This window comes from Periplaneta americana, chromosome 1, assembly GCF_040183065.1.
Source record: "Periplaneta americana isolate PAMFEO1 chromosome 1, P.americana_PAMFEO1_priV1, whole genome shotgun sequence".
Classification (NCBI taxonomy): Eukaryota; Metazoa; Arthropoda; class Insecta; order Blattodea; family Blattidae; genus Periplaneta; species Periplaneta americana.
In genome coordinates, this window is record NC_091117.1 from 74,429,546 (window position 1) to 74,454,985 (window position 25,440).

The 25,440-nt window shown below is 36.6% G+C and overlaps 1 protein-coding gene across 3 annotated transcripts in view; it reads right to left on the minus strand.

Moving 5' to 3' along the window:
- Pgant9 (polypeptide N-acetylgalactosaminyltransferase 9) overlaps nucleotides 1-25,440 on the minus strand; it is a 1,578,943-nt gene that overhangs the window by 994,767 nt on the left and 558,736 nt on the right. The gene's annotated exons all lie outside the window — the stretch shown is intronic.

Genomic DNA, 25,440 nt, shown 5'->3' on the forward strand with positions numbered 1-25,440 from the left:
CTCCTGTAGCGTGAATTTGTCTAAGTATCGTTAGGGTTAACGCGAGATTCATACGAGGAAATATTAAGCATCGAGGTCCGAGGATGAAATCAAGTCATAGGAACGAAGTCTGTATATCACGAAACGACATATTCGCTATGAAGCCTTTGCGTCTTAGCGATAGAGCTCTTACTTCTCGTTACAAAGACCGGGCTTCGAATCTCTCACGCGAGTAAACACTGCGTACAAGATGATTTTCAAGCTATTCCAAAATGGGACTTAGGCCATCCTACACCATTATCTTCTGGCTTAGTAGTCTCATGAGTGAACCCTTATCAGTGTCAGTTATGATCTTCCAAACAGTTTTCGGACTGTTGATGAAACATAGACAACAAAACTCCCAGCTGTGAAGTTATAATATCTCCTTGTTACTTATATACGTTCTTGGACTGAACAATAGATATTACCTTTCAAAAGTAATACGAAGCTGAATTAAGGTAATACCAGTCCCCACCAAGGATGTCCAACTCTACTGGCTGACGATTCGCCGAAACACAAGCGTTTTAAAGATTCTAAATTACAATTTTTGACTGTAATAGTCGTAACACAACAAAGTATAGCATAGTTCACCTTGCTCATTTGTTTTAATTGAACCATGCGCCACGTCAGAGTAAACCTTTCATATCAACACGTTGCAATCTCTCTCTCTCTCCTTGTAGGTTGTAGACAAGACACATTTCATATCAAAATGACAGAATGTAATTTACCTGTATAAAATTAATATTAAAAGTAATAATTACAGTACATTAAGTACTATACTGTTGAAAAGACGTGTTTTATATTACAGAACTTATATCATAACTATTGGTATGAAATTCTCTTAGAATGCCAATTGTTCGGGTGTTCCAATTTCGTCGAAATGTAATTGAAGACACATTTATACATTTCAGTGATTTACATCAAAGCGGGTCTTCTATCTCCCAATTCGATTTCTGAATAAAGTCTTATTTCCAGAAAGATCGTATTCTACAGAATTTGTCGTACTACATTTCTACACAGTTTCCTAGGGAATGCGCGCCATATTTGATTATTCAACCAAATCCGTCCTCCTCCGCTTACAACGAGCGCAAAGTTTTCTCCTCCTTTCATTCTTATAAAGACTGTAACTGGAGCGTAAACATGCATTTGAGAGTACTTCATGTTATTTGAAGGAATTTCTCTTATAAAGTAAGGAATTGAATTTTCGTTCCTCGATATGCTTTCGTAATATAATTTAATTTTCATTCTAGAAAATATTAAACTGGGTCAATAAAAGCATTCTGTTAAATGTAGCTTCGCGGTTGTTGTAAGTAGGGAAAAGTTATGTACCATAACAGATCTATTCTCTCTTGGAAAGAACTTTCTCTGGAGGTTCTAGTTCTATCCTTTACATCTTATTAACTGAACATTTTCTATTACTGACAATTCCGGGGACAATTGCGTCTTATTTCGAATGCACTAAATAGTCTTAAAAGACTTTAACCAAGAAAACGAGAAACGGAGTAGGTATTATAACTTTTGAGAGTATCAATACTAGTCCGCAGTTGTTGCTATATTATTAGCGTTTTCACTTCCCATCTAAGCTGTCCGTGGCCCGGTTTTAGGCATGGGCAATGGAAGAGATTTATTTTCCGTCCATATGAATGGTTGTCTGTCCCTTACCATGTGTTGTTCCTTACTGCCTTAGCGGTGGCTGACCACAATATAATGGTTACCCGCTACGTTAAGGCCTATATTACACTATCAAATTTCTGTGTCACAGAATATGATAAAATTTTTTATCAAACATATATTTTTATTATTATTATTATTATTAATATTATTATTATTATTCTTTATTTATACTCGCAGAGTTAATGCCTTAGGGCCTTCTCTTACACTCTACCAGGTCATAAATATACAAGCAGTTAAAATTTAACAAAAAGTTAAAGAACAGAATACCAACATATTACAAAAATAATAATAATAGCATAATAAAATCGACACTAAACAACATGAAAATAATACCAATATGATCAAATGTAAGATTTAGACTATATTACACTACGTTAAAACTTTGTTCATATCTTTCATCACAGTTATAATAATGGATCATTCACAATATCTATATGCTTGTTGTAACTGTAAAATATGCAGTAATGGTTACTGCATTAAAACTAAAGAAGAAATCAAAGAAAAAATGCATTTCGTCGGCTTAGAGTTTAAACCTGCTAACCAACAAAAAGGACATTTTACAGGGGAAACAAAAAACTGAGTATAAATTAACTCTGAAACTTTGGGACCAAATCCAAAGTACAAGTGGTGAAGTTTCAGAGTTAATTTATACTCAGTTCCCCCCCCCCTGTAAAATTTCCTTTTTGTCAGTTAGCAGTTTTACACTCTAAGCCAGCGTTGTCAGACAGAGCCTAAACGGAGCGGAGCGCTCCACTATAACTCGTTGCGTGCTCCGGTGCTTCCACAGACATAAGCAAGTTCACGCTCCGACTGGACGTCTCTAGCTCCACAACCGGTTTCGGAGCTTACAATTCTGACACTACTGCTCTAAGCCAACGATTTGGGTTAGAGATTGGGGTAGGGAGAAAAGATACAAAAGGAATCCATCACTCTCTACTGAGAGAACTTCAGTATGAAGATGTGAAATCCTATATATACTATGTATTTAATAATGGATGATGAAACATTTCATGTGACTCATAATGTGATATTAAAAGTTTTGTGTTTTCATAGACCATGTGTACTCAATGTTCGCCATTTTTTTCTTCTCAGTCACATAATTTATCAAAGGTATGATGATGACCATAACTTTTATCACAGAACTATGTCACAGCTAGATGTGATCAAAGGTTCTAATTACACTGTAAAAGATTTTATGCTATATATTTTATCAAACTTCTGTGACACAGAAATTTGATAGTGTAATATAGGCCTAAGTGTTGGTCCATATTAGCTATATACCCTCTCCTATACAGCATTGGATTGCAAGTCTGTAGGAAAGGAGGAGGTTAAACAGAAGAAAGAAAGAAAGAAAGAAAGAAAGAAAGAAAGAAAGAAAGAAAGAAAGAAAGAAAGAAAGAAAGAAAGAAAGAAAGAAAGAAAGAAAGAAACAAACAAACAAACAAAAGACAACAAAAGAAAGGCCTTAAGATATAAAAAGAAAAGGAAAGAAACTGAAAAAGAGCGTCTGCAGCGCGACTGATTTTGTGGTTGTGGCTGTGTCAGAAGGCCTCCATTTAAATACAAAGTGATTCACGAGGATTTACCGTCATTTACGGAGCTTATTTCCGAAGACATTCTGACCAAAAAATAACATTTAAACATGGGTCCTATTCTAAATATTTACAGAGTTACGTTTCGTTATTGGAACGCATTGCTGTGAACGCGTGATCTTGGTCAGCGTGCAGTCAGCAGCCAGCGCGAGCGCTACGGAAATCAAAGATAGCCGTATGCAGTTACGTAGAGCGACGAGTGCCGTTCACAAGCGTGCGGCCAAGTGTACTCAAGCGGACGGCGACATTTTTTAAAATGTGTTGTAAACTCTCCAAGACTGGAAATTAGGAAGCAAAATTGAACTGCAAATAATTAAGTCGGTGGAAGTGGTGTGATTTGTAGTAATTGTTGTGATAAGTGCGTACGAATAATGTAATTTTATAGTTAAAAATAGAAAAAGATGTCTGTACGAAGCAACTAAGCACATTTTTAGCTTCATAATACTTGCCAATGATAATTTTTAATGGTTCATTCTGTATTTGTATTATTCATTTACCTTCAAAATGAAGAAAAAACGTATTTTACAAACAACTTTAAATTAGTGTAGCTCTGAAAATATTGAGAATAGGAACTAAGTATATATGACATTTTTCGCTCAAAATTTCTTCAGAAATAAGCTCCGTAAAGGACGGTAAATCCTCGTGAATCACCCTGTATATTATTCACGAGCGGCAAGGCGTTAGCAGCGCTTGTAAGAGAGGTCTCGTTTGAAGGGTTTTAAGTGCTCGTGAAAAACAGCACATATCGCATTTTGCCTCGAAACCACAGAATTTTGACAGAGTTTTTCGAACCAAACGAAACAGTTCTAAGCCACTTGCAACCATATTGAAATACTGCGCATAGTGCATTCTGAGAGAAGTACCTTACTCTATTCTCAGAGTACTGTGAATTCTAAGCACTGTTTACTGTAGCACACGATGCTGATGAATGCTATGAAACACTTGAATGGAGCGCCAGAGGTAACATCTCCGACACCTGCATGACATACAGACCCAGTGGGGGGATGTTGGGCGGGGCCGGGTCCGTGCAGGTTATTGCTATTACCCCGGACAATGATAGCTTTACTCACCCCTTCAGCCTGCATACGAAATCACGAGTGCACCACTAACGGTGCCAGAATTGAATACACACGTGTTCCATTATATCACACTCATTCACCGAAACAAATTATTCATAAGATCTATATCACTTGTACAAACACATAAGTAGGAACATGAGAGTTTCCTCTTCAAATCTTAAGTATTTAGTTTTATCAACTATTAAGCTGCGGTTTGTTTACGCCGATCATCGCCGGGCGCACGTCGCTGGCGATTGGCGCCTGGAGTTGCTAGCAGTTAAAATGAATGCGCACGGTTTCTTTGTATGTATGTATTTATTCACACTGCAATGGGTATACACCCGGCGGCAGTGGTAACTAATTACACTCAATAATGGCAATAGTAAACTTAAAATTAAAAATACAATTAATAATAATACTAATAATTAATTCTAACAATAATTTATTATAAAAAATAATAATAATAATAATAATAATAATAATAATAATAATAATAATAATAATAATAACAGGGAACATCCTAAATTAAATGAAACGATCACTTAAAATAACATTTGAAATAAATCTAATTTGTATCTTAAACCTATGTTCGAACTAAAACCCACGAGTATGATATGTTCATATCTGCACAAGTACCTTTCAACATTACACTCATTTCGCTGTCAACTCAATCACTGCACTGGAACTATGACACATTTCACTGATTCTATCCTGATTTCACTAACACTTCAAAAACATTTCACTGTTCAAATACTTTGCACTGCCACTATAAACTATAAATCTTCGCTGACAGGAACACGTTTCACTTACACAACACACTTCACTGACACAACATAATTCTTCACTGATACAACACTTCAATAACAACATATAATTTACACCCTTTAAATACTGTGCATAATTACCGTCTATTAGTAAAGTCCTTAAGCCTATTTTTAAATACATTTTTGGTTGTTGGTAAAGCCTTTAGTAAGTCTGCAGGTAAAGTATTCCAGTCCCTGATAGTACGATTAAGAAAAGAAAACTTTCCAGTGTCCGTCCTCTGCCTTCTTTCCCTCAATTTATATGAGTGGTCGTTCCTTGAAGAGTAATTTGGCGGCTGCAGCCGTGGCGACTATGTGATCGTGCGCCGAGCCACTGTGTAACCTGCAACGTGCATAGCACCTATGGAGGGAGGCGGACACCCGAAGGGGAAGTGAAGCAAATGTCTGACTTATTAAGGGATTTTCATTTTAATTACGTCAAACACTTACGTAAATATAATTTCATACAATACAAGGCTACAAACTAACGTTTAGTACGTGTAAGGAAGAAAGAAATGAACAAGAAAACATAGGACACATTATCACAACCTAAAATTAACTGTCTTCAGAATGTCTCTGCGATAGAGCTTCAAAATCAGGAATTGTGTCACTTACTGCCAGTCGTAGTTGATCACGAAGGTATTTGTCTGTCAGTCGTGATCTAAATTTGGTTTTTACTATTTTCATTGTTGAAAATAATTTTTCACAAACGTAAGTTGTAGTGAACATGGTTTCAAAAGAGCAAGCGAAAGAACGAAGCTACGAATATTTATTTTTTGGCAAAGATTTGAAAAGTTCAACATTTGTCAAGTCCTTACATCTAGCTTTCATTTAACATCACATTGTAAATCTGTGAGTTTAAATTGAAGGTCTAAACGCATTATTCATACATTTGCAGAGAAAGAATCGACGTACATACAGAAATGATCATGGTGATGATGATAATGATAATGATAATAATGATAATAATAATAACACCTAACCTTTTAATATTTCGTCAGTAACATGCAGTATAGTACCGTTTTATGTTATACAACCGTTTTCCTCATAATACTTGTGAACAAATCATACATTTAATATTCTCATCATATTGGCAGCAAAAATATGCGTCCTCGCATCCTACTTGAAACTTTTGTTTTTGTAGAGGTACATGGTTTCGAGAGAAACATTGCGACGATACGCCACTCGCAGGTCAGAGACAAATACAAATGGAACGGAGTTTGACTCCAGTGAGTGAAAGAATGGAGGTTGGGGGAGGTAGGAAGCAAGAGAAATGCATAGCTATCATTGCGAGCCACAATATGCTCTTGAGTCATATTTTCGCCACGGCTGCTTTACAGCGATGATCGCCAACGTAGATCGTTGGACGCGACGCATATCGCTGGAGGTTGCTTCGGAAGCAAATTCAGGACGCACATCGCCGCATACATGTTCAATAATCGATATTTAGAGAAGGTCATGTAGAAATATTGAATAGAGTTATGGCAGCAAAACAAATGAGAATTGACAGCGATGTACGCTGATAAAGAAATCGCTTCCTGACGATCATCGCCAGCGTTTATAATCGCCGACGATGTGCGTCCAGCGATGATCGCCGTAAACAAACCGTAGCTTTAGAGCAGTGTACAAAAACGTCACTTCAACTTCACTTCGACTTCACTTCATTCACAAATTAAATCATAGGCTATAAAGTGCCTGATCCGCATTCAGATTTGAGCTTGGGTGTCCATTCGGCTAAGAGTCAAAACAGTTTCAAAGAATGTAAGGACGGAGCTTATTTCGTGTTTGAAACATTCCCATTTTTCTCTGCGTTTCTGCTGTATCATTTTATCGTAAATTTACTATTACCGCGTTTGCTGTCTCGCTTGGGATTATCCGATATGCGATTCGGTGCTTGGATAATTAATATTGCAGCAATCACCATTGACGCCATTAATTTGAATGAACGTGAATTTTAATTTGCTTCCGACGTTGATGAGCGCTTACGGATGAGCATAATAGCGTAAATAACGGAAAGGGAACAAGAACGCCACTTCATCTAATATACGTACAGAAATCGACATTTGCTCTCTTTACTGTTACAAAATTCAACACACGGTACAGTACGATTATTTAGTTTTGACAGTGCCGGAGATGTGCGCCTGGGTCAGGCGAGTCCATTTAGTTACGCCAAGGGGTGTATGGGTTAGTTACTCGCTTGTCTTCGAAGCGATCGGATGTCATGCTTGCGGTAGAGAGGTATGTTTCCAGTAAAATTAAGCTGTACTGCATTTCTTTACCGACCGCTCGCCCTTATCTCTACTCCGGAGCTCTCCCCACTACTCCTATTACTTTCCCTCTTTCGCGTCGCTGAGCTGTCAGGACTAAATGTTAATGTTATGTTTTATTTAACGACGCTCGCAACTGCAGAGGTTATATCAGCGTCGCCGGATGTGCCGGAATTTTGTCCCGCAGGAGTTCTTTTACATGCCAGTAAATCTACTGACATGAACCTGTCGCATTTGAGCACACTTAAATGCCATCGACCTGGCCCGGGATCGAACCCGCAACCTTGGGCATAGAAGGCCAGCATCAAGACTAAATAATCGGTCTGTACTCCTCTCTTCGATCATTACTCACCGACAGCTAAAAAAATAAACTAACCCTAGAGTGACGCGTCACCCCACACGAGCTGATATTTTGTTACCATATCTTTGGATGGCTTTCAACAGCTCTCAAATCAAAGGTATTCAATCATTTCATAGAAAAGTTTCCTCTCCTCAGTAGGCTGTGAGTTTCAAAGCAGTACACACGTTTCACGAGCTTCGTGGGGTGGTTAGTAACCCCAGGTATACGTAGGCCCTACACCAGAGGTCTCCAAAAAGTGTATCGTTATTCGTGATCCTGATGCTGCCCACCGAACACAGTGTGCTGTGAGGATAGAGAAGGGGGGAGAGATTCGTACCTCAACAGATGGGAGCGGTCAGCGGGGGATTGCGGCAACGATCTGCTTACGTTTACAAATAATAACTTCAAAAGAATAAGAAATATCATATGTTTGTATATTATTCTGACTTACTATGAAGCTTCTACTTTTGTTTGGGGAATATTCGTGAGCGAATGCAAACATGGAAAATGGTATAATTAATTTGCATAAGCTGCACTTTCCAAACATCTATGTAGCATTGCCACAAAAGATGTAACACGATTGCACATGTCGACTATATTCTGATTGTGTCCTTGTAGATGACAATTCAAATTGTTGAAATGTTCCGAAATATCAACAAGAAATGTTAAATCAGTAACCTACAGTTCATCTTCCAACTCCTGAAATTTCTCCCGCTGTAAATTAAAGGGAACAATTAGTTGCACTGAACAAAACAATGCCGAAGCATTTTCCCGCGACGAAGCCACCTAATCTTCATACTCCTCTCTTAGGGCTAATTGCTCCAACAGCTTACGAAATTTGCGTTATTTTAGAGCCCCTTTAATTGTGTTGAACGTTCGTACGACCACATCCATCACCTATTTGATATTTACAACTTTACTCCACAGTGTTTTCTGGTGAATTAAACAATGCAAATATGTTACATTTACAGGCAATCCCTGATCATTCAACCTTTATTTAGCCTGCCCACCAATCCTGTCCGTTTACCAGTCATGGCTGGAGCTCCATCTGTTGCTATTGACACAGGCCGTTGCATGTTCAATCTCTTCTGTTCTATGGTGCCTTTCAGTACCTGGAAAACAGCTTCTCCAGTTTTATTTTCCTCGAGAGTAATTAAATCTAGAAGACATTCTGACACAGTAAAATGATCATTAACTCCTCGAATGAAAATGCCTAAGTGAGCTTTGTCATTTCTATTTGTGCTTTCGTCCAATGCAAATGAGTAAGCTACAAATTGGTTAATTGTGGTTTCGATTTCAGATTCAATTACATTTGCAATTTTGCAAATCCTTTTCTGAACTATGTTTGGAGACAATTTAATTTTCTTAAACTTGTGACTTTATACTGGATGCAGTATTTTAGTAACGTCCTGTATGCACGATTTTACAAATGCTCATTCTGTAAAGGGCGTCAGTGATTTTCAAATATTTCAAGTTAGAACATAGCTAGAAAGAAGCTTTTTTTATGACTGAGGATACTTGTGTGATTTGTGTTTGTATTTTGTTTTAAATTTGTCAAAATATTTGTACGTATTTTATCTAAAATGAAACGAAAAACTATAAGTATATCATGCGAAACTGAGTGTGAACGTATTGTAATATACTAATTATTATGTATAACCAACAGTAATACAGATGTCCTAAAATAAATTATTTTCACATGTCCAGCATACCTGTAATTGTATGATATTCTTCGTGAAGAGTCGAGTAGTATCGTCGCATGTTGAATTTTATTTAACACATCCTTAAAAATTTTCGAACAAATTAAACATTTCATATTCTCCCCACTAACACAAAAAAAAATTCTCTTCTCATTCATCCTTGAATGTACTACGTCCATGATTAGAAGAAATTGTGAAACGGTCGAACACTCCGACCAACACAATGATAATGGCAGCCCACCACTGTTCTTCGTTTGCGCGTAAACATTGAGTACAGTGTAGGTGGGATGGGTGAGGCGGAGCGCGCTCATTACGTATTGGCTTCGGTTCCGTTCAGGGGCTTACTCGCGAGTACTCTTTTGGAGACGTCTGCCCTACACGTTTGTAAGTTTTTATAGCCGTTTCTTGTCACTGTGTTAGTGATGGCTGTAAGAGGTGATGACATAGCCTTTGGTGTATGTATCGCGGCATGGATTGAAACAAATGAACAAGTTTACTTTGCTTTATTGCCCCTCGCTAAAGACAGGAAAACAAAAATATCTTGTGTGAAGTACAACAAACTGGCATGATCAGAACACGAGGAGAGATATCTGCGTTGAACGTGCAAAATGAGGATATTCTTACACTGTAAGCATTAAAATAATACCACTATTATTTCGAAATTATGCAATTTTATTAGAAACATGCCTCTTTTAAAAATTGTCTTCAATTTTTAGCAAACTGTATTACATTAGTATTATATTCCAATTATTTCTTATAAATTTTTAAAACTCATGTGTGAACAATAAGTGTGTTACCACCAATCTCTATTATTTAAATATAAAAATTATTACATAATTTTATAATTGATCGGTTATCAGCAATTTTCAAGAGCTCACATTTCCATTATAGTTATTAAATTCAGAAATCCTGTAATTTTATTATTTTATAAAGTCGATTTGTCTTTTCTAATTCAAATTTATTTTTTCATAATCGAAAAACCCTTGCGTAACATATCCATAAATAATAATATACACAATAAAAGCCATTGTACACAACAGGTCCAAAAGAATATGTGGAGTGACTAGTAACCCCAGGCATACAACCAAAGCTGTCAAAAAAGGGTATGCAGTCTAGGGTTAATTGGGTTTCAACAAGACCATGATCCTTAAAGTAGTACAGCTGTCTCAGATCTATCTAATGGATCACGAAAATCATTTTGCAACACATGCAGAGTTTTCCACAACTGCTTGCGCAATGCGAAGTTCTAACAATCATAGGCCTGATATTCGTGTTTGAAAAACATATATTTTAATATAAAGTCACAAGCAGAAGAGCAACAGTGTTAAATCGATGAGGCTAGTTGTGTTCCACTCCTCCCAATCCACCGATCTGGAAAACGATCATTGACCTAGATCTGAACAATAGCCGCATAATGACATTGTGCTCCAGTTTGATAAAGTAAAACCTCAGGAAGTATGCAAATTTGCTAAGGCTTTCAAAATTTACCAAGCATTTAGGATACACATTTTACTAATGTGGATTCAACGAAAACAGAAATGATTATATACTTTTTTTACTTTTTATTCCAAGCCGCTGATTGCCTTAAGGCAAATCGCTCTCACATAACATGAAATCATATTTTTTTTCAGTATTTCATGTGCAACGAAAGTAATGATGAAATATCTCACAACTATTGAATGTTGTCTCGTCATTAAACAAAACATATGCTTCAATAAATCTCAATTTGAATTTATTTACCTAATTCTCCAGATGCATTTGAATGTGTCATTGTTAAAAGGTACTAAGTCATTAAAAAAATATATGGTTCATTTAACGATGCTCGCAACTGCCGAGGTTATATCAGAGTCACCAGTGTGCCAGAATTTTGTCCCGCAAGAGTTCTTTTACATGCCAGTAAATCTACTGACATGAGCCTGTCACATTTAAGCACACCTAAAGTCATCGACCTGGGCCGGGATTGAACCCGCAGCGTCTAGCACAGAAGGCCAGCGTTAATAAGTCATTTATTTCCGTTATTGTGATAATAGGAAAAAAGTGTTCTACTGGATATATATTAAAAAAAATAATGTTTCTGTTGTGTTTACCCATCACTCACTATGATAATACTAAGCTAGAAAGTATAATTGGCTGTTTCGTCAACTAATAAATCCAGAGAAAACTTAACTTAATAAATCCATCAAAATGCCCATTTAGTCAAGAACTGGCTTAGTGCCTTTTAACAATGACAGACTCATTTATATCTTTCGGTCATTTATTCACTCGGGGTTTATTTCAGCTTCAGCCTCTTTCAATGAAATAGTACGAACTGCGTGAACATTCTGCATTTATATTATTTTATCGATCCACACGAAGACTATTCTTAGAACTCTATTCACGTACACCAACTGTAACCATAACTGGCTTGCTGTGCACGAGAAATGTCAGACATGTATGCTTTATTCAAATACACACATCAAAAAAAAAAACTTTTGCATCACCTGTAGAAGTGGTATTTACGCTCCACTTCAAGCAATGTTCATAAAACCATTTGAAAGCTATCCTTTTAACTGTCTGAAAAACGTAAACAATGTTGAGAAACAGTATGTCTACCCTAGAAACCGACTGAAAAAGTAAACAGATGTAAACAGAAGTGCAAGAAATCTCATCTCTCAGCGAATAGCTCAGGGTAAAACAGTTTTATTTCATTCTAAGGAGGCTGAACAATGGAAAGGCGGTCAATTACGAACTTCAACCGTGTGAGGATTGTTTCTCTATATCAGGAAGGACTCTCTTCAAGGCAAGTAGCGAGGCGCTTAGGATTGAACCAGAGTGGTGTGGTACGAACGTGGAATCGCTTCCGAAACACAGGTACATGCCTCGTGGTGGTCGTCCACGGGCAACAACAGAATGTGATGACCGATATCTGCGATTCATTGCCATGATAAACGCTGAGAATACTGCTGGCATGATTAACAATGACTTTCAAACTGCGACAGGGAGACGCGTATCCAATCAGACTGTATGAAACTGATTAAATGATAGCAGACTGCACTCCAGACGTCCATGGCGAGGCCCAACTCTTACACATTAGGCACCGTGGACAAGGTTACACCTGACACCTGGGCAAGAAATCATCACCAATGGACTGTACAAAATTGGCACAAAGTTCTATTCACGGACGAATGCCGAATATGCTTTGTGCCAGATAATCATCGACAACTTGTGTGGAGAGATTCAGGTAATGCTGCACGACTCAGACACCCTTACAATCGAATGCAGCAAGGTGACGGGTCAGTGATGTTTTGGGGTGGCGTTATGTGGGGTCGCCAGACACAATAGGTGCCGATCCAAGGACTGATGAGGGCTCCACAGTATAGGGACAACATATTCAAGTCATAGTAGCATCGTTTAATCAGCACTTCCGAGAAGGATTCATGTTTATGGATGATAACTCCAGAGTCCATTGTGCGGCTGTCATCCATGACTTTCATAATCGTGAAGGAATTGCCAGGCTTGAATGGCCCGCATGTTCTCCAGACATGAATTCAATTGGGCATGTCTGGGATCAACTAAAGAGAGCCATTCATACGGGCCCTGAACCCCCCCACACAATTTCGAAGACCTATGCAGAGTTGCTGTTGTTGAAGAATGGGAAAGAATGGATCAACAGTTGATAAATGTGCTGATGTATGCCTCGAAGATTCCAAGCGTTAATCAATGCAAGAGGAAGCATTACACTCTATTGAAGTTGCTATGATAGAGATTTGGTATTCAGCTTTGCCTGTTATGTTCAACAATAAATAAATAAATAAATAAATAAATAAATAAATAAATAAATAAATAAATAAACAAAAATAAATAAATACTCAATTTTAATTTGGTCATCCACACCATTGTTATAATTTTTTAACAACTGTTATTTTTTTGTCAATAACTATTAAAGACCTTCCTTAGTCTTGTCTTTTATTGAAGGTCTGGTTGATAGGTGATGTAAAACTTTTTATGACGTGTATAGTATAAATATCAATCTCCAGAATCGGTCTCCTGACTTAGATTTTCCAGGTTCAAGTCCCTTCAGGCAAATCTAAAGTACCACTTACTGCAAAATGGATCACGATACACATTCTATCCAATCTTTAATAATCCTTCACAATCACTTCTCACATTCATGCAACCATTTTACGCAATGGTCTGCACTATTTCCAACAAACGTTCCACACTATGGGCATGGTTTTAATGAATATAGTGTGGAGAAAGCCAAAAAAGTACCAGTAATGATATAATGGTAACATAATGATTTAACTTTAAAACTAACTTAAATACAAAACTACAGTGCTTAAATATTATTTGATTCTTGGACTCTAGTCTAGACGTACCGTAATTCTTCCAACTACATGCAGTGAAACCTCTCTGAAAGACCACCCCTAAGTTTTGGAAATATTCAACATTCTTTTCCTCCATTACTGTATCTTCTACAATAATGAAAATTAGTATGCTTAAAACACTGTCCTTCTGCTGTATGAAAAAAAAAATATATTTTTACGATTTAAAAAAAAATTATTTACTTTTTCTTTTCAAAATTCTGTTCACTGTGCAGTGATGAAGCGTTTTTAACATAACTAAAAAACTATCCAACATTTTGTCATGAAATTTTTTGTGTGTATTTATGCATGTTATATCTACAATATGATGCAAGATTATTCTCTACCTTTGATAGATTGTCTGATAAAATAATAAATTCTTTTAAAAATAGTCAAATATCAGTATTTTCTTCTAACAGAAAAAAAAATATTTATCAGTATTTTCTTCTAACACAAAATTAAAAAAAATATTATTTATCAAGGAATGTAGTTGAAAGAGTATGTTATTGTAAACATAAGTTTCAGCAATAAAATAAAAGAGAGAGAACATGAAAAAGTTAACAAATTTATGAGTTATAAGAGAAGCGCTTCATCACTGCACAGTGAACTAACACCATTATGAATTTTGAAAAAAAATATATATATATTTTTTTTAATGGTAAAAATATTATTTTCATATAGCAGAAGGATAGAGTTTTACACATACCTATGTTCATTATTGTACAAGATGTAGTCATGGAGGAAAAAAATGTTGAATATTTCCAAAAATTTTACTGCTGTAAGCTGTACCTAACTCTTTAAGAGACCAGCACTCTTAGAGACCGAATTTTCTAAGAAAATAAGTGAAGACCAAAAAAGAAATGTATGTCTTTACGTCAATTTAAGACCATCCCTCTCCTCGATTACTGGATAGCAGTTTTCTTAATTTTATGCATTTTAAGACATCAAATTAAAAAAATTAGTACAATATTATAAATTTATAATGCAGTAGTTTAATGCCTTCAATAAATTCTGACAACTTGATAAGAGTACTTATCTGTATCTTCCATAGTTAAAATGAAATTTGTCCACCGCTGTGGCGAAGGCCTGGATCCAAATCCTGGTTGGGACAAGTTACCTGATTGGGGGTTTTCCGGGGTTTTTCCTCAACACATTAAGAGCAAATTCTGGGTAACTTTTGGACCCTGCACTCATTTCACCTTCATCTCATTCAGAAATTACATAACCTTAACAGTTGGTCAAGCGTCGTAAAATAACCAATATTAAAAATGAAATTTGACAACGTTCTTAATTATTCGTGCTGAATTGCGATCCTTTAATCCTCTAAAAGTCTAAGGAATGTGGAAATTTCTAGCGTCAAGAGATTGTTGTTAAGGGTTATGAACGCTAGGCCTATACACGGCCTTCAGGATCTTATCACGGATTACATCTCTTGTTTAATAGCTTCATTTCTTCTAGCATGTGTAAAGTTGTTACTAGTAAAAACATGTTTAGTGAAAATATGAAGTATACTCGTATTATCACGAACGCTGCTCATTCAGTCCTCAAATTTTGTTAATATTACTGTATCCTCTTTTTATATTGATTGTATTATATTTCTATTTCAATTGTTGTAATTATATTCTGTATTCTGTATATTTAAATAATTAAACAAAACAATATAATACAAAAATGAAGATTCAGTCAAAGTGATTCGAGAATGTGAAAATGAATGTGGTTTTTCTGAGAGAAAATTATCACAAAAATTTAATGTAGCAAAAACTCAGATTGATTTAATTATAAAATCGCAGGAAAAAATTATAACCGGGTGGAGTTCCATTGAAAGACTGTGCGACTGGAGAACATATAAATGGACTTCTTAATACGTTGAAGGTTAGTTTATATAAAAACAGTAGATGTAATATAATGAAGCAGAGTTCAACTTATGATTTTCTGAAGCAGAAGCTAAGAGTTAACAGGATAAAATTATAATAAAACTTTGTGCATAACTTATTATAATGAACAATACATTCCCAGTTCTTCTAATATATATATCCCTACAGTAATTTAACTCATTATTTGTGTAAAAAACCTCTCCCTATTAAGCGACCAAGCTCGTCAAAGGCCAATTTTACACACTGGCGGCTCGTGATAAAATATTACGTGTGTCACAATTTTGTGTTCCAAAACCGAAGAGAATTTGAAATCTTACGTTTAATATGAAATGTCTTGATTCCAATGTTTCACTATCGAAAAAACCGTGTGTAAGTTGAAAAAAAATAAAATAATAATAATAATAATAATAATAATAATAATAATAATAGTAATAATAATAATAATAATAATAATAATAATAATAATAATGATCCTATCTTATTATTTCCAATTTTCCATGGTAAGTCAGTTTACTTAGTTCTGTACTGATCAAAATTGCTTGAATAGAGTTCGTTGTCTATCACCTTTGTTTTTTAACTTTGCTCTAGAATATGCCATTTGGAAAGTTCAGGATAACAGAGAGGGTTTGGAATTGAAAGGATTTCATCAGCTTCTTGTCTATGCGGATGACGTGAATATGTTGGGAGAAAATCCACAAACCATTAGGAAAAACACGGAAATTCTACTTGAAGCAAGTAAAGCCATAGGTTTGGAAGTAAATCCCGAAAAGACAAAGTATATGATTATGACTCGTGACCAGAATATTGTACGAAATGGAAATATAAAAATTGGAGATTTATCTTTCGAAGAGGTGGAAAAATTCAAATATCTTGGAGCAACAGTAACAAATATAAATGATACTCGGGAGGAAATTAAACGCAGAATAAATATGGGAAATGCGAGTTATTATTCGGTTGAGAAGATTTTGTCATCCAGTCTGTTCTCAAAAAATCTGAAAGTTAGAATTTATAAAACAGTTATATTACCGGTTGTTGTGTATGGTTGTGAAACTTGGACTCTCGCTTTAAGAGAGGAACAGAGATTAAGAGTGTTTGAGAATAAGGTTCTAAGGAAAATATTTGTGGCTAAGAGGAATGAAGTTGCAGGAGAATGGAGAAAGTTACACAACGCAGAACTGCACGCATTGTATTCTTCATCTGACATAATTAGGAACATTAAATCCAGACGTTTGAGGTGAGCAGGGCATGTAGCACGTATGGGTGAATCCAGAAATGCATAGGCCTATAAACTGTTAGTTGGGAGGCCGGAGGGAATAAAACCTTTGGGGAGGCCGACACGTAGATGGGAGGATGATATTAAAATGGATTTGAGGGAGGTGGGATATGATGGTAGGGACTGGATTAATCTTGCTCAGGATAGGAACCGATGGCGGCCTTATGTGAGGGCGGCAATGAACCTCCGGGTTCCTTAAAAGCCGTAAGTAAGTAAGTAAATAAGTAAGTAAGTAAGAGTTCATTGTTTAGGTTTGTTAAAAATTAACACATATCACAGTACCGTTATTTACAAAAGCGTATGTTCAGTAATATATTTTGGTTCACAACACACTGATTCACTATAGCCTATACCACTATTATAATTCCATTCGCATATATTAATTACTATAAAAACGTGCCAGTAAATATTGTTCTTAAATATTATACACCACCATGCAGATACTTAAATTCACACCACTATCACAGTCAGCCAACACGTGTTTGAAAGTTACACTATGCTTATGCTAATACTAAAATATAGTAATTCACAAACTACACTTTCGTAGCAGTACTATACACACACATCCATACAAAGTAAACGTTTCGGCAGTGAGAAATACTGACACCTACAGACCAAAATACAGATTATTAAATTTCCTACTTCGAGATATAGCACGTGAACGATAGGCATCGATGCACCTGACATCTATAAGATAGATTCACTGTTCACTTAACGCTTTGTGCTCTCGACGAGTCATACGCTGCCAGGTAAAGACAATTTTGTCCCACGCATGCGTATCATTCCTGTAACCTTTCTGAAGAGAGTACGGCTTGTACGTGAACGCACGTTGCCAAGTTTACATAAGACGTTTATGCAAGATGCGGGAAGTTTGAAATACTCGATTCTGATATCATACATCCCCACTATGTCAATACGATATTAAATAATAAAACTAGTCGTGCATTAATGGAAACAAGGTGTTCACGTGCTCTTGTGCTCTTATTGACGCACCGCCACTGATTTTACATATAACTATAGTTAAATACAGGTTTCACTGTATTTCCGTTATTAGAAGAGCGAGTATAATTGAAGCGTCATGTAGAAATCTAATGACACCATCATAAAATAATTTTGTGGCAGAACGGTTGATGGTCTATACCTATAATCTAATTGTTCTGAATCTGTTCTTCGAGCCTTAGCCTAGTTGATACGGATTTCATTAAAAATATCGCGTTTCCATTTGGCGGCCCTCCTTGTCAGCGTCCTGTCAGGATGCAGTCTCTAATTTGCCAAGCGACGTCAGAGAGTAAGCTACTAAATTGCAATATGCCCTGCTACAGCTATCACTTCGCTGACAAGCCCACTTCACCAATTGTTTTATTTGGGCCTTATGCGTGTGAAGCAGAAACATTAGCTTGCTCTGGCCGGAACTATAATTAATTATGTACTATGTGAATTGAAGATCTATTAGGCACCACGAATGCATAATGTTGCAATTGAAATAATAATAATAATAATAATAATAATAATAATAATAATAATAATAATAATAATAATAATAATAATAACAACCCGTACTTTTCTTCTAGAGAAAAAGGCGATGGAACTCTGTGTAGAATATTTTATAGCGGACGGGGAGATGATTACTGTTCACTGCACGGGGATTTTGTCGTTAACCTCCTTTTCGTCCAACTAAGACTTTCAAGATCCAAGTTGAATTCAAAGAAAAATTATATTAGAAACATAGTTATTCACACATATTTCGGTTCCATGATGAAAAATGTAACAAAAACGTGCCTGAACGCCGTACCAGCGCGTTCCGCCAGAAAAATAGTACTGATAACTTCTATGTAGTGTCGGATATCCAGTGTTGTAGATAGGTTGATGACAACATGCAATCGAAAATTCTGAAAGACCAAGTAGCAACTTGAGTGGCATTAGAAAGAAAAAAAACCAAAGGTACGTGTCAAAAATTCCAATCTATCTATGCTGGATGTTAGATAAAGGATTTTTATTATCGTTTTTGAAAACTCGCCTATTTAAATTAATGTGAAGTCTGCGCTTGGTGGGTTGCACAGAGTTTCTCTACGCGTAGCCTTATGGTGGAATAACTGAACTGAGCATTGTTGCAGGTGTTCACGTTTCATTGGTACAGTCTGTCTCAAAATAAAATGTACCATATCAAACACTTCGTTGCAAATAAAAAATGTGTTGTAAAGAGACTTTCTGAATGGCATACAATTTACTTTTCAATTCCAAAATTTTGCACACACGCCATGAAGCTGTGCGAAACAATAGTGTCTCGCGACACACCGGTTGGGAACCTCAACTGTAATGGGAGGGTTTAATGGAGGATTTAGAGAATAACTGTTTCCAGAACATGCGAGGGGTGATAGTACGGTGAAGAAGAATAAAGTGCGTAAAATTTGCTGATGATATATAGTCAGCGGAAGAGAGTTTCATACTTAAAGAATATGCTGCTGGAGCTAAATGACAGCTTTCAGCAGTATGGAATGAATATAAATGCAAACAAGTCGGATATCATGATTACCGGAAGAAAATAAAGAAAATTAGCGTGCGAATTCGAAATGAAACAATGCAACAAATGGACAGCTTCAAGTACTCGAGGTGTACTATAAATAGCGCATGAGCTTCTGTCTGAAAGCTAGGAGGAAGATAGCAATGGCAGAAAGAATATTTAAAAGAAAAAGAAGATTCTGCTGCGAACCTCTGCAAAAAGAACTAAGGGGCATATTCATAGACGTTCTTAGCGCGGGCTTCCGGTGGATGATCAGCGAACTAACGTTTTTCGTATTTATAAACCAGTGTTAGCAATGTGATAATTATGATATGAATCCTGTACAAGTAACCAGTCGATAGCCGGGGCTAGTTTAGCACGCTCGTAGCGCGGGATAGCGAAATGTCTATGAATAGCACCCCAAGAGACTAATGAAGTGCTTTGAGTGGAGTGAGGTATTGTATGAGGCAATACGAGTAATATTGTGATAAGTGTTGGCGTAGGCTTTAGCGGCTAGTGTACATGGTCTGTGGAGAAACTTCCGGGCTTCTACCGCGTTGTCTTGGTGTTGGTGGCTGACGTTTCGACCGCTGTGTTGTGGTCATCCTCAGAGCAGCGGATAAGGAAATAGTCTCTCAATGAGAGAGGGCTTCCAATGATAGGTCGTAGGTTCTCCTTCTAGCATATGATTGGTTCTTCGTTGTCCAATCCGGTTGAGGTCTGCATAGAGGGGAGTATTCACATTAAAGACTGGCCCTAATAAGATCCGAAAAAAACGGGAGTCCGTGTGGTGTGACCTTGATTCCGTGTCCGGTGTCCGGATGAGATGGTGCCGCGTACATGTGGAGACTGATAATATTGTGATAGTTCTTTTTGAGAATTTACTACAATTTTATTTTACTGAGCGAGAGAAGGACCGATTTTGTGCAGCAACTTGTCCACGAACATACCCTTAATACGTTGACGCACGAAACCGATCTTCCTTTCGCTCAGCAAAATTATAATGAATTCTCAAATATAACTATCCCAATATTACTGATATCATAATATCAATTATCTTTACCCTATGTAGTCTACATTGTCGAGCGGCATGTTGTTTTTTTTTACTACACGCAGATTGGAAATAGGAGAATTGGTTGTAGCAACAACAATAAGTATAAAAAATGTTATGTTTTATTTAACGATGCTCGCAACTGCAGAGGTTATATCAGCGTCGCCGGATGTGCCGGAATTTTGTCCCGCAGGAGTTCTTTTACATGCCAGTAAATCTACTGACATGAGCCTGTCGCATTTAAGCACACTTAAATGCCATCGATCTGGCCCGGGATCGAACTCACAATCTTGGGCATAGTAGGCCAGCGCTATACCAACTCGCCTACCAGGTCGACCAATAAGTATAGCTAAGACACAGACTATGAACATGTACATTGTCGACCCACTGATTAAACTTCCATTTATTTCGTTAGATTAAAAATAACTTTTAAATAATATAATAATTTAAATTAATTTCATATTTTGCAAAAAAAAAAAAGAAAAGAAAAAAGAAAGAGAAGGACCAGAAAAGGAAGTAAAATGCGAAAACAATGACCAAAAAATGACTTAAAACTAGAAAAAATAACATAGAACTTCAAAAATAGAAAATATAACGAAAAAATGCACAATGGAATTAATACTTTTATAACCAAAGGTTCGTGTTCAGGATTTTAATATTTGAAAGCAATGCATACTGCATGAAGGAAAGAAGATTACATGTCATCAAAATCTGGGCCCTGGTGATGACCAAACATATCCGCCATACTGGCTGGATGATCGTTTTCTTGTGAAGTGTATGGATGCAGGTTAGTAATTGCTTAATCGACCTTTGTCCTCAATAACCTGTAGCGCCACGATTAACATATACATTTCATGACTATTTAACATTACTTTCTGCCTTTATATCAGAGAAGCTAAACATATTATACGACACACACAGGCCGTTACATCAATACCCATTACATGTTATCTACAGAAGTCTTTTCTCAGGACTATGCCGTCACTTTCAAAATCCGTTTCTAAATTAATATATTAAGTTTTCATTAAAGATAGTGTGATATTCGCTGGACTGCTTGTTTCAACCCCGTGCAATACGAGATCGGACCATCTCAATTTCCTAGAATTCTGGAAGCCATGAATTAGCATTGCATTATACGTGATTTATTAACTATCAACAGTTAAACTATGTACTGCAAAAATCTCTCGTGATATACTGGACAGACTTGCTGCATGATGGCGTAACTGCTACATGTCACGCCACCCGACGCCGAGTCTGCACAGTACAATCCCAACCACATGCTGACTCGCAGCCTAGGACTATGCTTAACGCCGCATATGTTTACCCTTATTCCTCTGAAGGAATATGAAATTTGTAAGCAAATATTCGCCCTGGTACGTGGAGAGAATGCATTGGAACCGAGGCAAAATGGAAATATTTTGTACTCCTAGAGCAGCAGAGTAAGGAGATCTTACATGATGACATCACAAGTAAAACATATAAAAATTCGTCGGAAATGTGCACAATATTACCATATGGCATATAGTCTAGGACTGCGTGCGATCATCTGTCAACAGGTGCTTAGTAGAGATGAACAACGATCGAAAAAGCAAGACTAACAGCGCCCGCAAAGCCGAAAACCCGCACGACAATGTTGTATACTTCGCGTCGTTGACGTTGAGATTCTTGTGAGTGTTTCGAGATTTCGACATTGATCACTCCCAAAGTCCCGAACGTCAATCAGCCTTGAATCGCCACAGTTGTTTACACCTGACTGAACTTTTATCTACTTTGGCAACTGTTATATATGTATAAACAATCAAGTAGCCTATTTGAAACACCATCTCTACCTTTCAGCGTATAATAATCCGTTCACTAGCCTTTAATTAATTACTAGATCCTTATTAAAAGGCTAGGAATTTTCTTTTCATATGTTTGAGATCAAGTGCCAAATCTCAAGGAAGAAGATATTAACGTTATGTTTTATGTTTCTTAGAAATGCAAATTTATTTGAGAATTTTTTTTTTCTATTTATGTAACCACCGGTAATATCATATAATAGAAGCAGAACATTTTGATAACTAGGATACTGTTCTGTTTTGTCTTTTTCTCTTATTTAAACACTTATGTTACTTATTTCAATGATGTATGTTATTCAAAGTTACGAAATCTTTCCACGCCGCCCAAATGCTATTTCCAGAATGATGAGTGAGACTCGAAGCGCACAAGAATGACGAGACGAGACTCGACGCGCACAAGAATGACGAGACGAGACTCGAAAGACAAATGCAACGAACACAGCGAGCGAGAGCGGCAGTTAGTCTGTAATGCATAGCTTTACAGTGCTGCACATTTTTGTGGATAGTACGATAAATGAAAAAAGGAAGAGTACAAGAACAAGAGGAGGAAGGTAATGAGAATAAGGGAAAGACAAGAATAACAAGGGGAAATAAAAGAAAACAAGGACAAGAGTAAGACGAGAACAAGGGGAAGGAAAGGACAACATGAGGATATAAAAAACAAGGGGAAGACAATGAGAATTCTAATAGCCTACCATATTAGTCCCAATTGAATACTTTTCTCCGATTTCCCTCCAAATGTTAACGCTGTTTTGCTCAATAAGCAGGCCTACTATCCGTAGGATTCTGATTTTTTACTCTTACCGTTACAAAAACTGATAAGGATTTTTTTCCTTCCAAGTTTCTAATAAATTGGGCGGTTTTCTTGCAAATTGAATGAAAAGATTAATACATATCGTTATTTCTTGCCATTAAGAAGTCTGACAGCACTTCTGCAGTGATTAGGTGAGAGAATGCTGCTACTTAGACCAAGTGCGTGCATGTAATCATAGGCGGGTTGCCGATACGTTGTTGCCAAACTATGTCACGAGTCGTCATGAACTGAAGAATGCATACGCCTGCTGCCTGTGAGGAAAATATGACATTAGAGAAAACCGACTGTTTTGTTATCCCATACAACCTCCCGGAGTTTGTCGGTTTAATTACTTTTCACCCTGTATAAGGCCTAAACGGACGGAATTCCAAGTGGAGCTAGAATGATGACGATGGTTTCTCATCGATGACAACACAGAATATCACAATGATGACAAAAGTCCAGATTGCAAAAGCAAGCTACAATAAAAAACCGAAATGTTAGAATATAAATGAGTAAAATAGAAAAGGTAGGTTGAAATTTTAAGTTATAAAGAAAACTAATTGGCCCATTGGAAAAAAAACGACAGAATTCCATTTATAGTTGTGCAGTAAAAACAAATGGAAAGCAGAAGCATTGGTAGACCCCACAAGCTAAAGAATGACACGACAATTGGCTTCGAAAGGCATATGAAGATCAAGAACTAAAAAACGAAAGTGAATATAAATTCAAAACAAATTTAGGCCATACATTAAATAAGTACATATGTTAAATATGCACAAAGACTAGGGAAGCGAAGTTACTTTATGCTACATTAAATTGAAATGTGTAACAATTAATTACCAAATAACTTAGTTAAATATAATGTAAAAGAAAATAAACTAAGCCAGCTCAAAATATTTTCAGAAGAAAATACAACAACCTGAGCAAAAGTGGAAGGTGCCACGAAAGTATGACTGACAACAGATCACAATAAAACATACGATTAACCTAAAAGAAATTAACAAAATATCTTGCAACGATTTGACGTGAATAACTTGGAGACATTCAAGGCAAACAAGGGTTAAAAGTCTTATCAGTTAGTATATAGGTCGATACCTCGTGAAACCAATTGCATGTGTGCGCGTAGCTCATAGTGAACTTTATGATGAGGGCAAGTCAGCTAGCTAGCTGCAAGTGAATGCGTAGCGAGGGAGGAAAGCTACTCAGCCCACTTTCTTCTTCCCCTTACGAGCAAATAGGTTTCAGGAGACACCTAATGTCATATACTAAGTGAAAAGTAATATTCACCACACTGTAAAACGTTTAAATGTAACATAAGTATTATTTAATCAGAAATCAAAAATAATTTCTTAGTCCTTGTGTCACAGTGACCGGGTGTATGAGGAAAGATATTCATAATTATTTGATTGCAGACCTTCTTCTACTTTATATGTTCAGTATTTTGTACAATTTCAGCTAAAATATTTATTTTAGAGAGATATATTTTGAGCACCCTGTACTATTCGATTCGATTCCCTATCACAATACACTGTCCAAATGTCCGCGTCATTCAAACTACGGATCGATACTGGTTAACGGGCGATGACAAATGGAACCGATCACAGGACAGAAAGAAACAAAGCCTCTCATACACAATCGTCATTCAATCAAGCCACAGGGACTCGGCAATATATTCCACCGGGTGCGAAAGGGCATACGAAATTATGACGCCGGCTGACAGTTAAAAATTATGGCTGAAATCTAACTTACATTTTCGACCCTTACACCACGTTAAAAAATAGAACTGGAAACTATTCTCAGATCGACACGGAGTAGAGGTTTAGTTTCCGGAGTAAATTTATACGTTGTTCTCAATGAGAATCATCATCATCATCACCATCATCATCACCACGCGTGGGCAACTCGTGCTCTCAAAGTGTCAACACAACCTCAGTGCAGGTAGAACGGACTCTATATGAGCTGTAGTGCCTGTATGCGGTTCTTGCAAGGCGCAAGTTTGCTCGGGTCTGCAGTAAGTGGCGGCTCGTTTTAAGTGAGAAACAATATAATCCTCAGATCAATTCCCTTTGTGATGAGTCGAAACAGAAATATTTTTTTTTATTAAGAAGGAAGATAAAGCTTGTATTATATTCTATTACACTTTATTACGAGTATCATTTTATGTTACAAATAGACACAGTGAAGGTTTTAGTAAAGAAATACTGTCTAGATCTGTTTTAGAACAGTTAAAGGTAAAAATGGAATATCAGCAAGTGAGACTGATATCAAATATCATTAGCACGTTGTGCGTAAGAGTTACAGAATTGCACGATA